This window comes from Artibeus jamaicensis, unplaced genomic scaffold (genome assembly GCF_021234435.1).
Source record: "Artibeus jamaicensis isolate MK-2021 breed Jamaican fruit bat unplaced genomic scaffold, CSHL_Jam_final contig_525, whole genome shotgun sequence".
NCBI lineage: Eukaryota > Metazoa > Chordata > Mammalia > Chiroptera > Phyllostomidae > Artibeus > Artibeus jamaicensis.
The window spans coordinates 12,440,120-12,452,073 of record NW_026521874.1 but is presented as its reverse complement, the minus strand read 5'-3'; the positions used below and the strand labels follow the sequence as shown (position 1 = coordinate 12,452,073).

At 56.0% G+C, this 11,954-nt stretch overlaps 1 protein-coding gene across 1 annotated transcript in view; it reads left to right on the top strand.

The window, feature by feature from the left end:
• Window positions 1-410: 410 nt before the first annotated feature.
• The window catches only part of WSCD2 (WSC domain containing 2), a 95,220-nt gene continuing 83,676 nt past the window's right edge, over window positions 411-11,954 (top strand). The window contains exon 1 of the mRNA XM_037156131.2: window positions 411-1,032. The gene's annotated coding sequence lies outside the window, so the exon portion shown is untranslated. The remainder of the gene's footprint in view (window positions 1,033-11,954) is intronic.

Here is an 11,954-nt window from a genome sequence, read left to right as displayed (position 1 = left end):
CTATAAATACCAAAATCCAAACTGCCCTCTATCTGTGAGGTGCCCTGTTAAGTCTCGTGAACAAGAGCAGCGGCGGCAGCAGCGAGGAAAACTCTGCCATTTATTGAGTGCTTACTCAATGCCAGGCAGTTTGGCACTCAGCGTAATAGTCTCAGTTAATTCTCCAGACGCTCCTAGGACGGGGTCTCTCCAGCCCGTTTTTTCAGCAGAGTACACTGAGGCTGGCAGGCGGAGGCCTTGGCCCGAGCTCCGCAGCAGGCCTGGCACCGGGTCTGCCCAGCTCCCCGGGAGGCTGCGGGAGGGCCGGGTGGCATGCAAGGAGTTAAGCGGTAGGCAGTGCTGTGGTTCCGTGTGAGGAGCGCGCCGGGCCGAGGCTCTGCTGGAGGCAGCGGCGGCAGCAGCGGCAGCGGTTCGGGTTGCTGGGGCTGGCGACCTTAAGTCCAGGGTAGCGACGATCACGGCAGGGAGGAGGCAGCGAGCGAGAGGCTAGGCAGCGGGGGCCGGAGTCCAGCCGCATCCCGCGCCCCAGGCACCCCGGGCTCGGGCGTCCCTGGGACGGGTGTGCAAGCGGGGCCTCACCGTGGAGCGGGGGCCTCGCCGTGGCGCGGGGTCCCCGCAGTGCCGCCCGCCCGAGCGCCAGGCTCGCAGGAGCCCGGCTTTCACTTCCTCTGCCTCCGCCCGTCTCCCCAGCTCGCCGGCTGGCGTCGCCACCTCCTCCTCGTCCCCCGCCACCGCTGTCGCCGCTGCTGCTGCAATCCAGGACGCACACTTCCACTTTCCCGCTGGAGGCGCGGGGGATGCCCCTTGCACCAGACCCGGAGAAGTAACGCCCGGGCCCGGCTGGAGGAGCCTTGGTGGCCAGAAAAGGAAACCCAGATCTGCCTTCCTTAATACCACTGCAGCGGCCGCCAGCCGGGGAGGCGCCCACGGAGTGGCACGCCGAGCAAGCGGGGCGAGGGAGTCTCCGAGAGGAACCCCGGACGCCCGCGAGGCTCCGCGGGCAGAGTTTGCAAGTGGCTGAGACCCTCTCAGGTAAGGGTGGCGCGGGCTGAACCGGGTAAGAAGGTTCCCTACGGGAGTGGGGCGCCGAGCGGCTACTGCGAAACGCTTCTTCTTGCCCCCCGCCTGGGCTTGCAGTTCTAGCCACTTCTCCGCAGGCTCGGGGTTCAGCGTTCAGCGTCCAGAGCCCGGTGAGTAAAGAACCTACAGCGGTGACAGCCGGGCTCTGGGTAGATGACAAACTTTCCTCTGGCAGAGGGTGGGACGCGCTGGCTCATCCGCGGCATCCTTCCCCTGGACATCCTCCTGCCGGGTCCCCAAAGGCAGGCACTCAAGGGCTCCCCAGGCCGAGCTGGCCGGGGGCAAGGCAGGGAGCCCTGTTAATCTGATTGATGTATTGGTGCGTTCAGAGCTCTGAGGGAGAACTGGTCATGTTCTCAAGTTGGTTTTGCAAGGGATTTGCTGGGGGTTGACACTCTGGTAGATGAGGCTCCCTGGTATCTGCAACCAGCACCCAGGGTTGCCCAGGTGATGGGCGTTGTGTCCAGTGCTTTGCAGGCTTGCTTATGTCCATCCCAGTGTGTGTGTGTGTGTGTGTGTGTGTGTGTGTGTGTGTGTGTGTGTGTGTAAGGAGAGGGAGAGACTTGAGGGGCAGGGGGACCCATTCAGCTGGATCACCTCCATCCAAGCCCTTCCAGCAGCCCCAAGTGCCATAGCGGGAGAGAACTCGCCTCCCTGGCAGTGACCCCAGGGGAGGCGGGGATCACCTTCCGTTCCTTGCAGCTCCTGAGAGGAGCCCAAGATTGGGGGAAGTTTCCTGGGCCGCTCAATGAGACCATTCAGGTCGGAGCTCGGGGAGGTGCAAAGGTTTTGCAGAGAAGGAGCTGGAGTGGACAGTCGGATGGGGGCCCCTGGCGTTCTCGTCCCCAGTTCCGAGGATGTGGGTGGTCCCCCACACTGCAGGCCCCAAGAGGCTCTGAGGAGGCCAACACACAGCTCATGACTTTGGCCGCATTATTCTTCCTCCTAATGAAAAGCATGATTCAAAGAGGCCACCTTGTCTCCAAGGATCATTTGGGAGCCACCCCTGTGGCCACAGCCCTCTGGAAGGCGTTGTGCTTCCTCACTGGGGGTCCGACCCGGGGCTGGGGTTATCTGGACGGACAGACTGGTCTGTGAAGCAGGCAGTGGAGGTGCTTCCAGCCACGGCCCGAAGGTGGGACATGCTTCCCGGGCCCTGCAATTGCCTGCTTGGGCTAGGTTGCTGCCTCTGGGTGCAAGGGTCTGCGTGTGGGTGTCGGACAGCATTTGAGGCATGAGGTGGGGGTGTGAGGACCTCCTGCTCTTCTTTGGAAGCCCGACCTGAAGCCAGGCTGGGAGTTGCTTCCCTAGGCTGCCGAGACCCACATATTCCTCCAGGGCGTCAGAGAGCTGTTCTTGATACCCTGGGGAACCCCATCTCCAGGTCAGGAGGTTCAGTTTCAAGTCTGCCTTGAGTTTGCTGTGTGACTTTAGGAAAATCACTAGGCCTCTCTGGTCCCAGCTACAGCTTCCATAAAAGGAAGAGATTTCATGTAACCTCAGAGGTCCCAGTGCAGACACTCTATGACCCTGAGCAATGATCACAGATGAGATTTTTCTAAATCCCAGGAGTTGGGGTAATTTCAGGTTTAAGGGGCTTGGGATTGAGGCACATCTGAGTTTGACCACACATCACCCTCCAAACTGTGCTCCCTCCACCACACAATGGGGAGCTCATAGTAGCGACTTCAGAAGGCTGTTGGGAGGATGGAGATGGTGCATGAAAGCACTTAGCGGATCTAGTGGAGCCGGGAGTGGAGCTCCGCAGACGCAGCAGCGGAGCTGTTTTCGGGTCTTGCGCGTGGACATCTGGCTGCTGTCTTCCCCAGGGAGGCCAGCCCTGTCCCACGTGAGCACCAGGTGATCCATGGCTGGGGGGCAGGGCCCCTGTTCTCTGCAATCACCTGGCACCTGCAGTCTCTGCCCCTTTGCCGCTTCCACCTAAAAGCACGGCTGGACCAGCAGCTTCTAGTGGGGAGCTCCAGGCCATCTGGGGAAGCAAGGAGGCATCCAGCTGTTATGTCACCATGACAACAGGAGGTGGAGGAGGTGGAGGTGAGCTGTGTGCACTGCTTCAACTCTGCAGCTTTCTGGGGGCCCAGGGCAGAGAAGTTCCCCGGGTCCGGGTGTTGGCACTCAGTCTGCGGAGGCTGTCTGAGCCGGCAAGGCTGCTGTCCCCACAGGAACGGCCACGCTTGGGAAAGTGCCTTGCGTGTGTGTGTGTGTGTGTGTGTGTGGAGGTGGGGGCACGAGGCATTGCCGACATCGTGGGGGAAGGCAGTAGGTCGGTCAGTCTTATGTCAGTCTTATGAGTGGTTCCAAGGCTTGGGACTCCTATGTCCCCCTCCACACCGGGGCTGTCCGGGCTCCACGCTGACCCCGCCATGGGGAAGGCAGACCCATCTCTGCCAACAGGGAGTGAACTAACGGGTGTGCAGAGGGGCCAGAGCAGGGGCCGTGCCGCCGCAGGCTAGCTCAGTCCGCACGCCTGACTGAGGGAGCCAACAGTTTGCTCTCCTGGTGGAGTAGGATGTGGGTGTGTGTAGACACATGTGTGTGAGTGCGTGTTCTCACACAGGTTGGGTACATGCGCTGTAAGAGCACGTCCATGTGGGTTTATGCATATGTGTGCATGTGCGTGGCCCATTAGAGAATACATGCCTTTGCGAGTCAGTGTGAGTGCGGGGACGTGAGCGCACTTGTGAGCGTTACACACTTGTTTGCACGTGAGTCGGGTGCATCTCTGCGACTAGCCCGCACATGCCGCACGGCTGCACGCATGTGCTGTGAGGGGCTGTGCGGCGAGGGGCCGGTGTTGGGCTGGCTGTCCACACTGTCTGCACACGTCTGTGTGAGGGTATGTGAGCATACACATGTGTGCAGTGATGAGGCGAGTGCGAACTTGTGTATCTGTGTGCACATGTGTGCACAGCGCTGCGCACTTGCGAGTGTCCCTGTGAATGTGTGTGACTTCCTGGGCGTGCGCACCTGTGAGTGTTGGACGCACTTCTGATTGCCTCTCTGTGTGTATGGTGCTTCTGTGAGTGTGCACATATGTGTATTCAGGCCAAACTTTTTGTGTGCTGGTGAGTACATGTGTGCTGCTGAGTGTGTCTGTGTGTTGCAGGACATGCCTGGTTGTAACTCTGAGTGTCTGTGTGTGTTTCCTAGTGCCAGTATCCGGGTGTGTTAGTTACAATGTGCCTTTGAGTGTGTGTCTCCGTGTGTCTGTGAGTGTCTGTAAATGTGCGTGCTGGGTGTTGCAGTGTGACTTCGGAGCATGTTGCCTGTGTACGTGTGGGAGTCAGCGTGTGTGCCTGGGGTGTGGCACCGTGTTCCCCTGCACATCTCTGGGTGTGCATTGTGTGTTTTTGAGCGTGTCTGCTCATCTGTGGGGCCGGGTCACTTTTGTGTGTGTTTCCGAGTTGTGCATCTCCGAGCGTCTGCGTGTCCGTAGAGGTGTACAGGTGCACGTGTGAGTGTGTAAACACTGCTGAGAGGCGCCAAACAGAAAACACTTCTGGACCTTTAGAACTTCTCCTCCGCCTGCTCTTCGGGTTGGAATGGGCTCGTCTGTGCACCTGCCAAGGGTCGGCGCCACGATCAGGCCAGCTCTAGGCTGCGCGCCCGGGCATTGCGTGTTTCTTTTCCCGTGCGCCTTAGATCCGAAGCCCGCGTATTCCCGCCCCTGGCTCCCTCGACCCCCACACAGCCCAAGTCCCTGTCGCCAGAAGCCTGTGCTTTCGGACTGTCTCTGAACAAACACTCCCAAATGTTAGGAGCACAGGTATAATTCCAGGCAGGCGGTCGCATGTCGGCAGCCGAGGAGGAGGCACGGAGCATCTCCACGGCACCATTTCTAATTAGGAACGACTTGTTTTCCTTAAATAAACAAGTCAAGTGAGGAAAGAAATTGCCCGAGATTAATGGCTCCCTGGAGCAGGTCTGGATGTTGGGCAGATGGGGGCGGGGTCTACACAGGTTACTGCTAAGGGTCTCTTCCAGATTTTGTCCAAGAGCTGATGAGGTGGGGCCTGAGGAGGAAGCTGGTGAGGCAGGAGGCCAGGGCAATGGGAGGCCCCTTTGCAGGGTTTGGCGGGTGTTTGGTTATTGGGGTACACACATCAATGGCCCCCACTCCTCCTTTCTCCCTGGGCCCACTCCCTCATCCAGGCAACTTCACCGTTCTTCCCAGCCAAGGGACAGGCAGGGTTTATGTCCCTGGCCCTTCATGATGGGTTTAGCGACATGGCCAGCTTTGGCCACAAGGGTCAGGCGAAAGTGACGGTGCGCTCATTCCAAGGCTAGGTAGGACTCAGGAAACCTTGCATGCTTCCACCGTGGCCGGCAGGAGAGCTCCTCAAGGTAGCCATCGTGCCCCTCAGCCTGGCCCAGAATGACCCTGAGCCCAAACCTCAGTGCAGAGCCCAGCTCAGCCACAGTCAGGTTTGCTAAACACACGCCTCTCACTGCACATTACTGGGCGTGGTGGTTGTTTGTTACTCGCCCTTCATGGTTACAGCTGACCGATGCAGCATAGGCAGCCTGTGTCTTTTCATCCTCTGAGTGGTGCTCACCCGGAACTGCACAATGACCACCTGTACTGTCCCACCATGGCTGTCCAATGCCTACCTTGCTTTCTGCTCATCCCAAGATTAGTGGCAATAATAATAGATGTTTGTGGAGCGTTTACCAGATACCACACCCTATGCCCAAGGCTTTATAGATCTTCCATCGCTTACTCACATGAACTCTTCGAGGTCGTTTCTCTTACAACCTTCTGCTACCACCTGTGAGGCTTAGAGAGGTGCGCTTGCTTGCATAGGTCGCACAGCCCAGAAGAAGCATACCTGGGATCTGTACCCAGATTACAGCCCATCAGAGACCATGTTTTTCACCGTGATGCCACATTGCAAACCCCCTGTCCCCGTGCCAGCAAGCATGCCGGACATACTGACATCCTAGCAGACATTCCACATTTCCCCCTTTACTCATCTGGAAGCTGGGTTGGCAGGAATGACTCTCCCATAGAAGTGGGGAGTGTCACTTTGGGCAGGGTGTGCGGTGAGGCATGTGCTCATTCATTCCTGCGTTCATGCACCGAGCGTCAGTATTGGCTGACCCTTGGTATTTGCTCAGAATCTTCTAAGGTCATAACTCTGTACCGGGCTCTGAAACTAGAGAGACGAGAGACACCAGTTCTGTCTTCAAGGAGCTTACAGTCTGGAGAGGAGGCCGGAGAACCTGGCCTCTGGGGGCGGGTGAGCCTGGGAGCTGGGACCACTTCTCCCCCCACCCCACCCCCGCCACCACCCACCCCAACCAGGCTGTCGGGAGGATCAAATGAGAACATGTTGACCCAGCCCTTCACACAGTGCCCGGCGGGTCGGAAGCAGTAGCCCTTCTTCCTCCTATTCTTTCTCTTCCTTTTCCTTCTTATGGAGGAAACACTGGAATGTCACAGCCAGAGCCACTCTGACGTGGAAGAAACCAGAGGCCACGGCATCCCAGACAGGGCTTCCGACCGTCCTCCGGCTTTGTCTGAGGCTGAGAGGTTCTCCGGAATGCGCGTTTCCGTGCTAACACCAGCGGGGGCCTGTGCGAACCAGTGAAAGTGGTGACTCTAGGCCCCGCGGAGGTGTCGGACCCAGCTTGGAGTGATTGAATGACAGAGGACAGGGCTGGACAGACCGGGGCCCACTAACCAAATCTGGCCCCCTTCCTGGCTTTGTAAGTAAAGCTTTATGGGGACACAGCTACACCCACTTGTTCGTAGATTGTCTGTTTTTCAGCTGCAACCGCAGAGTTGGGCGGTTATGACAGAGACCACGTGGCCAGCCAAGCCTAAAATGTTTACTACCTGGCCCTTTACAGAAAACATTTGCTGACCTCTGAGCTAAAAAAAAAGCCCAGCTGGGGTCCTGGACCTTGGCCTAGGCCAAGAGAGACGAGGCCAGAATTCAATGTCCTTGGGTCAGTCACTGTGGACGAGGCTCACATTTGTCCCCAGGTGGGGCGTCTAGGGGGTCGGGAAAGGTGCAGCAACCCCGGAGACTTGGTGAGCTGGGGGAATTCTTAGACGGGGAGATGCAGACCCCCGTCTCCAAGGGAAGGGAAGAGACGCCCCAAGGCCGCCCAGCCAGTGCGGGACGGGTGACTCTGGTCTTCAAACCCGGAGATCTGGGAGGACCACTGTGGGCCCCTCCCAGCCCCACCTCCAACAAATGGAGAAACCCAGCACGCTTCTCGCGTCCTGATGTGCAAGTTTCTAGCTCAGCTTCCAAATATGGTATTTGCTGGTGCCTTTAAACTCTCCACGTTGTCCTGTGAGTGCAGCGTGAAGAGAAGAGCCCCCGGGCAGGATGTGAAGGGTCCTCGCGCTGCCACCCGTTGACCGACCGAGCGGTCTTGAGCGCATCTCTGCCCCTCTTGGGTCCTCAGTGTCCCCACCCGTAGAATAGGAGGGGAGTTACACGTAACTCAACTGCTATGGACGTTTCCAGTCTGCCCCTCTACGGTCCCATTTCTTTTCTAATTGGAGTCACCCCCAAACCTTAATAATACATGTTGGCCACTGCAGCAAGGTCCTCCTGAGGATGACAGTCACCATCGCCCTCGTGGCCTCTGTCTGTGGGTGTTCCAGAGCCAGGCGCAGGCACGAGAGCTTCCCCTGCATTCTCTCCCCTAGTCCTCATGAGTTAAGAGACTTCTGCCTCCTTATTAGGACACAGAAGCTCACAGAGAGAGGTTCAGTCACGTGTCCAGGGTCACACTGTCCGTAAGCGGCAGGGCTAGGCTTTGAACCCAGGTCTGTCTGACCCCAAAGCCTGTACACTCAGCCTCTCTTCCATCTGTCCACCCCCCACCCCAGCCCACGGTGTCACCACTGTCTCTTCTGGGTGGAGGCGATGAGCTGTTTTGGGGACCCCTCAGAGAGGAACCCATTCCTCTCCATCCCATTTGTTAACGTGGAAGTGACATAAGCCTAGTCAGGGTCCCTGGTCACAGGCCTGGTGACAGCGTAGATGGGCGTATCAACACGGCTGCAGTCTGGATGGGCACGAGGGACTGTGGAGAGCTCAGGGGCCCCCTCTAGGACAGCAGACAGCAGACGACTCCAGAGGGGTGGGGGCACCAGGCTCTGGCTTTGCAGGTTCACAGACAGCCCCTGAACCTCCAGAAAGCTGGAACCACACAACATGTGCCGTGATGAACTGTGTGGAAGTTTCTGGAGATGGCAGATCACTCCTGTTTCTCTGTCTCTTGGGTTGTCCCCAAGGTGAGTCCCCCCTTGGCCGAGATGGGCCCGATTTCTCCCTCACGGATGTCCATTTACAAGTCCTCGGCCTGGGCCCTTGGCCGTTTGAATGCCCCACCTTGTGGGGCAAGGAGAAAATTCAGGGTCTGAAACAATCAGACTTGTCTTCGTTACCAAAAAGCTCTTAGGTGTAATCACCACGCGGCAGGCAGGTTGTCCCGGAGACTCAGCTACGCGTAAGGCAGGAACAGAGAGTCGTCCCACTGAATCGTCCCAGCGCCCATATCAGAGAAAGGCCAACGTGCCTTCACGCAGAGGCTGCTTCCTCTTACTTTGCACCCCATTCCAATCAGCTCGGTGACCTGATTTCCCGGCCGTGTAGGCCATAGAAGGAGCACATGAGAAGTGTGTAGGATGGTGGAGAAAGCACAGTGAGCAGCCAGAAGCAACAGCCAGCAGCTTGAGAACAGGAGCAGAGGTGACGAGATGATAAAAATAAGTGTGAAGACGAAGAATCACAGTGCGGGGCGGGCGGAGGATGTAATGCAGGGGTCGGATGGCCCCCTTATCTCGGTAGCGGGTTTTCATTTCGGGGTTACAAAACAATGTAACCACTCAGGGGACAATGCACAGTAGCCCCCCCTTCTCCGTGGGGGATGCTTCCCGAGATGCCCGGTGGATGCCTGCAACTTCAAACCCTATATATTCTGTTTTCTCCAGTAATACATATCTGTGATAAAGTGTAATTTGTAAATCAGGCAATTTCACAGATAGAAGATTCATTCTTCACTGTAGATCTTAGCAACCTCGGCATTCAATTTTTTTTCTTACATTATTAAGTTGACCACGTTCACCTTTTAACTTAAAGGAAACACTTCACAACTTCTCCTGGGCATATCAGAATGGCCAGCATCACTACTCTTGTTCTTCGGGGGCACAGCTACATCAAACAAGGGTGACTCGAGTGCGAGCACTGCTGATCCAATATGTGGACAGCAACTAAGTGACTCATGGGCAAGTCGCGTGCAGAGCCTGGAGCCACTGGACAAAGGGGTGGTTCACATCCTGGCTGGGAAGAGCAGGGCAGCGTGAGATTCCATCACGCTTCTCAGATGGTGCGTCCTTTAAAACTTAGGAATGGTGTACTCCTGAAATGACCCATCTAAATGGACCGCTGTTGACCGCCGGTGCCTGAAAGCGCGGCAAGTGAAGCCGCGGATAGACGGGACCGCTGCGACACGAGCAGCACAGGTGTTGCCGGCTTCCGGGACAGCCCTGAGACACAGCCACGCCCCATTCAGTAGGCAGGGGGAAGGGCAAAGAGTAATTCATTATATGGAACATTTTGATCCCACGGTTAACTAAGTGTTTCTGAGCGTGATGCCTCAGGTGCCTGGAAAATTCACTTACACAGAGCTCCTCATTTTTCAGTGTTGAGTTAGTGACATCTTTCTGCACCGAGAAGAGGATCAGGCAGGCGCTCAAGAAGTAAACATTCTTGGCAATCAGACCAGGGGTTCAGATGCTGGCCACTGACCCACAGCCAGTGGCTCCACCTCGGGCCTCAGTGTTCCCATCTGTAAAATGAGGGCAGCTGTAGGTGAAGAGCTAGCCCTGCTGCTGTGAACTAAACTGTCTGTCTGTGCTTGGCCTTGGGCTTCGAGCTTGTGATATTTGCTTGCATAATTCTCGTGCAGGCCAGTCACCACCAAAACCAGTCTAGAGGGGACTCTGAGACGCATCATATAATTACATCTCTAAGTAACTGCCAGGAGGGAGAGTACCTGCAACTGGGGTGAAGGAGGAACGAATTAGGGCATTTAAAAGGAAGCCTTCCCCAAGAAAGGGAAAAATGAGCTGGAATCTGAAGGATGATGGGACTAGCCAGGTGAGAGGGGTGGGGAGATAAGAAGAAACAGCACGTGCAAAGGTCCTGAGGTGGGAGGAAGTGTGGCATGACCAAGGACATAGACACCAGAGCTTTGGGGTGAGGAAGAGCTGGTATGTGATAAAACGGGCAACTCCCAGGGCCTTGTGGGCCCCACAGTAGTCTGCTCTTTATCCTTCCAGCAGTGGGGAGCCTTATATTTTAAGTACAAGGAGTGAAATGGTTCTGTTAAACCCTGGCAGGAGCAACAGGAAGAAACCTTGTACTCACATGAGGTGGGAGCCCACTGAAATCCCAACACAGAGGGAGCTGAGTGGGCATCACCAATTTCAGGTTTTCGGCCTCATTATGCAAAACACACAGCCTTCCGAGGGAGAGGAGAGCTTTCAGGAAAAGAGCCGACCAGTGCGTCGTTTAATGTGCTTGAAGTTGCTGAAATGCCCCTTCTCTGACTTCCATTGTCACCTGGTGGTCTGTGTGCTATTTTAAGTTTTATCTGAGATTTTTTTTAATTGAAGGAGTTTATTAGTTCTTTTTGAAAAATGCCAGCTGGATTTGATAAAACGGAATTTAACAATCACACTGGGGAAATGCCACAGAAAGCTTCAATTTTTCTCCTTTTAGCATCACCGCTCCGCCTCCCCTTGTCCCTTCCTGGCTTCTCCTAACACATCACACCACAGCACACCACAGCACCGGCAATGCTGAACATGTGCTGTCTCTAAACTCCCTACCCCTCAGCTCCTGGAGAAAGAAGGACAGCCCTATATGACACCAGGATTGCTGACCTAACCACTTCAGGTTTAGGGCAAATCTTGCTCAAATCTAGGTGCTACCATTTCACAGCTGTGTGGCCCTGGTATTTACTTCAGTCTCCTTTGCCTCCTGTAAAATGGAAACCATGGTAGTGTTTACAGTCATCAGGAGTCTTTTGGTTCTAAGAGACAGAAAATCCAAGGTAGATATCAGTACACTCTGAGTCTGAGACATAAAAGGGAATAGATTGGCTCATGTAACTAGCAACACCTTCAGGCTCGGCTGGATCCAGGAGCTGGACAGTGGTATAGCTGTCTCTTTCTCTCTTCCCCTGCCTGTCCTCCCTGCCTCCCTCTGAGTTTTTTTGACTCTCCTTTTCTCTGTGGACTTTCTTCTCAGACTGGCTCTGGCTCTCTTCTTCTGGGCTCAGATGCCCATCAGCAGCTCCATGCCTACACTGTGCCAGCTGCAAGCTCGGTTCCAGCAGGTCCTGGAATTGAGCCCCGGGGCCCCCTGGAACCAGTCACCATAGCCAAGAAATGGGCTATGTTGTCAGGCCAGATCAAGGTAATGGGACCAACCCTGGAGCCTCATGGGGGTGGCGGGGGGGTAACTGGCATTTTGCTGCTTCCTGAGTCACAAAGTCCAACAGTAGGAGAGGGCTGGGCTTGTGAGGGAAAACCAGGACGCAGAGAACAGAAGAAGGGAAGGTGAATGCTGGTCAGACTAACGTGATGAATCAGCAGGCTGTCTAGTCATCATTCAGAGGGTGGTTACGAAGATGCAGTGAGCAGAGGAGTGCAAGGTTTTTAGCACCGGCCCCAGCGTGCAATGTGCTCAGTAAGGGCTACCTATTATTACTACTACACTGAGGACTATTATTGGCATGGTGATCATAGAGGCCAGGCAGGGGTCCTGCAAGTATTCGGGGCAATGGGAAACACTTGCAACCAGAAGTCTCAGCTGAGACAT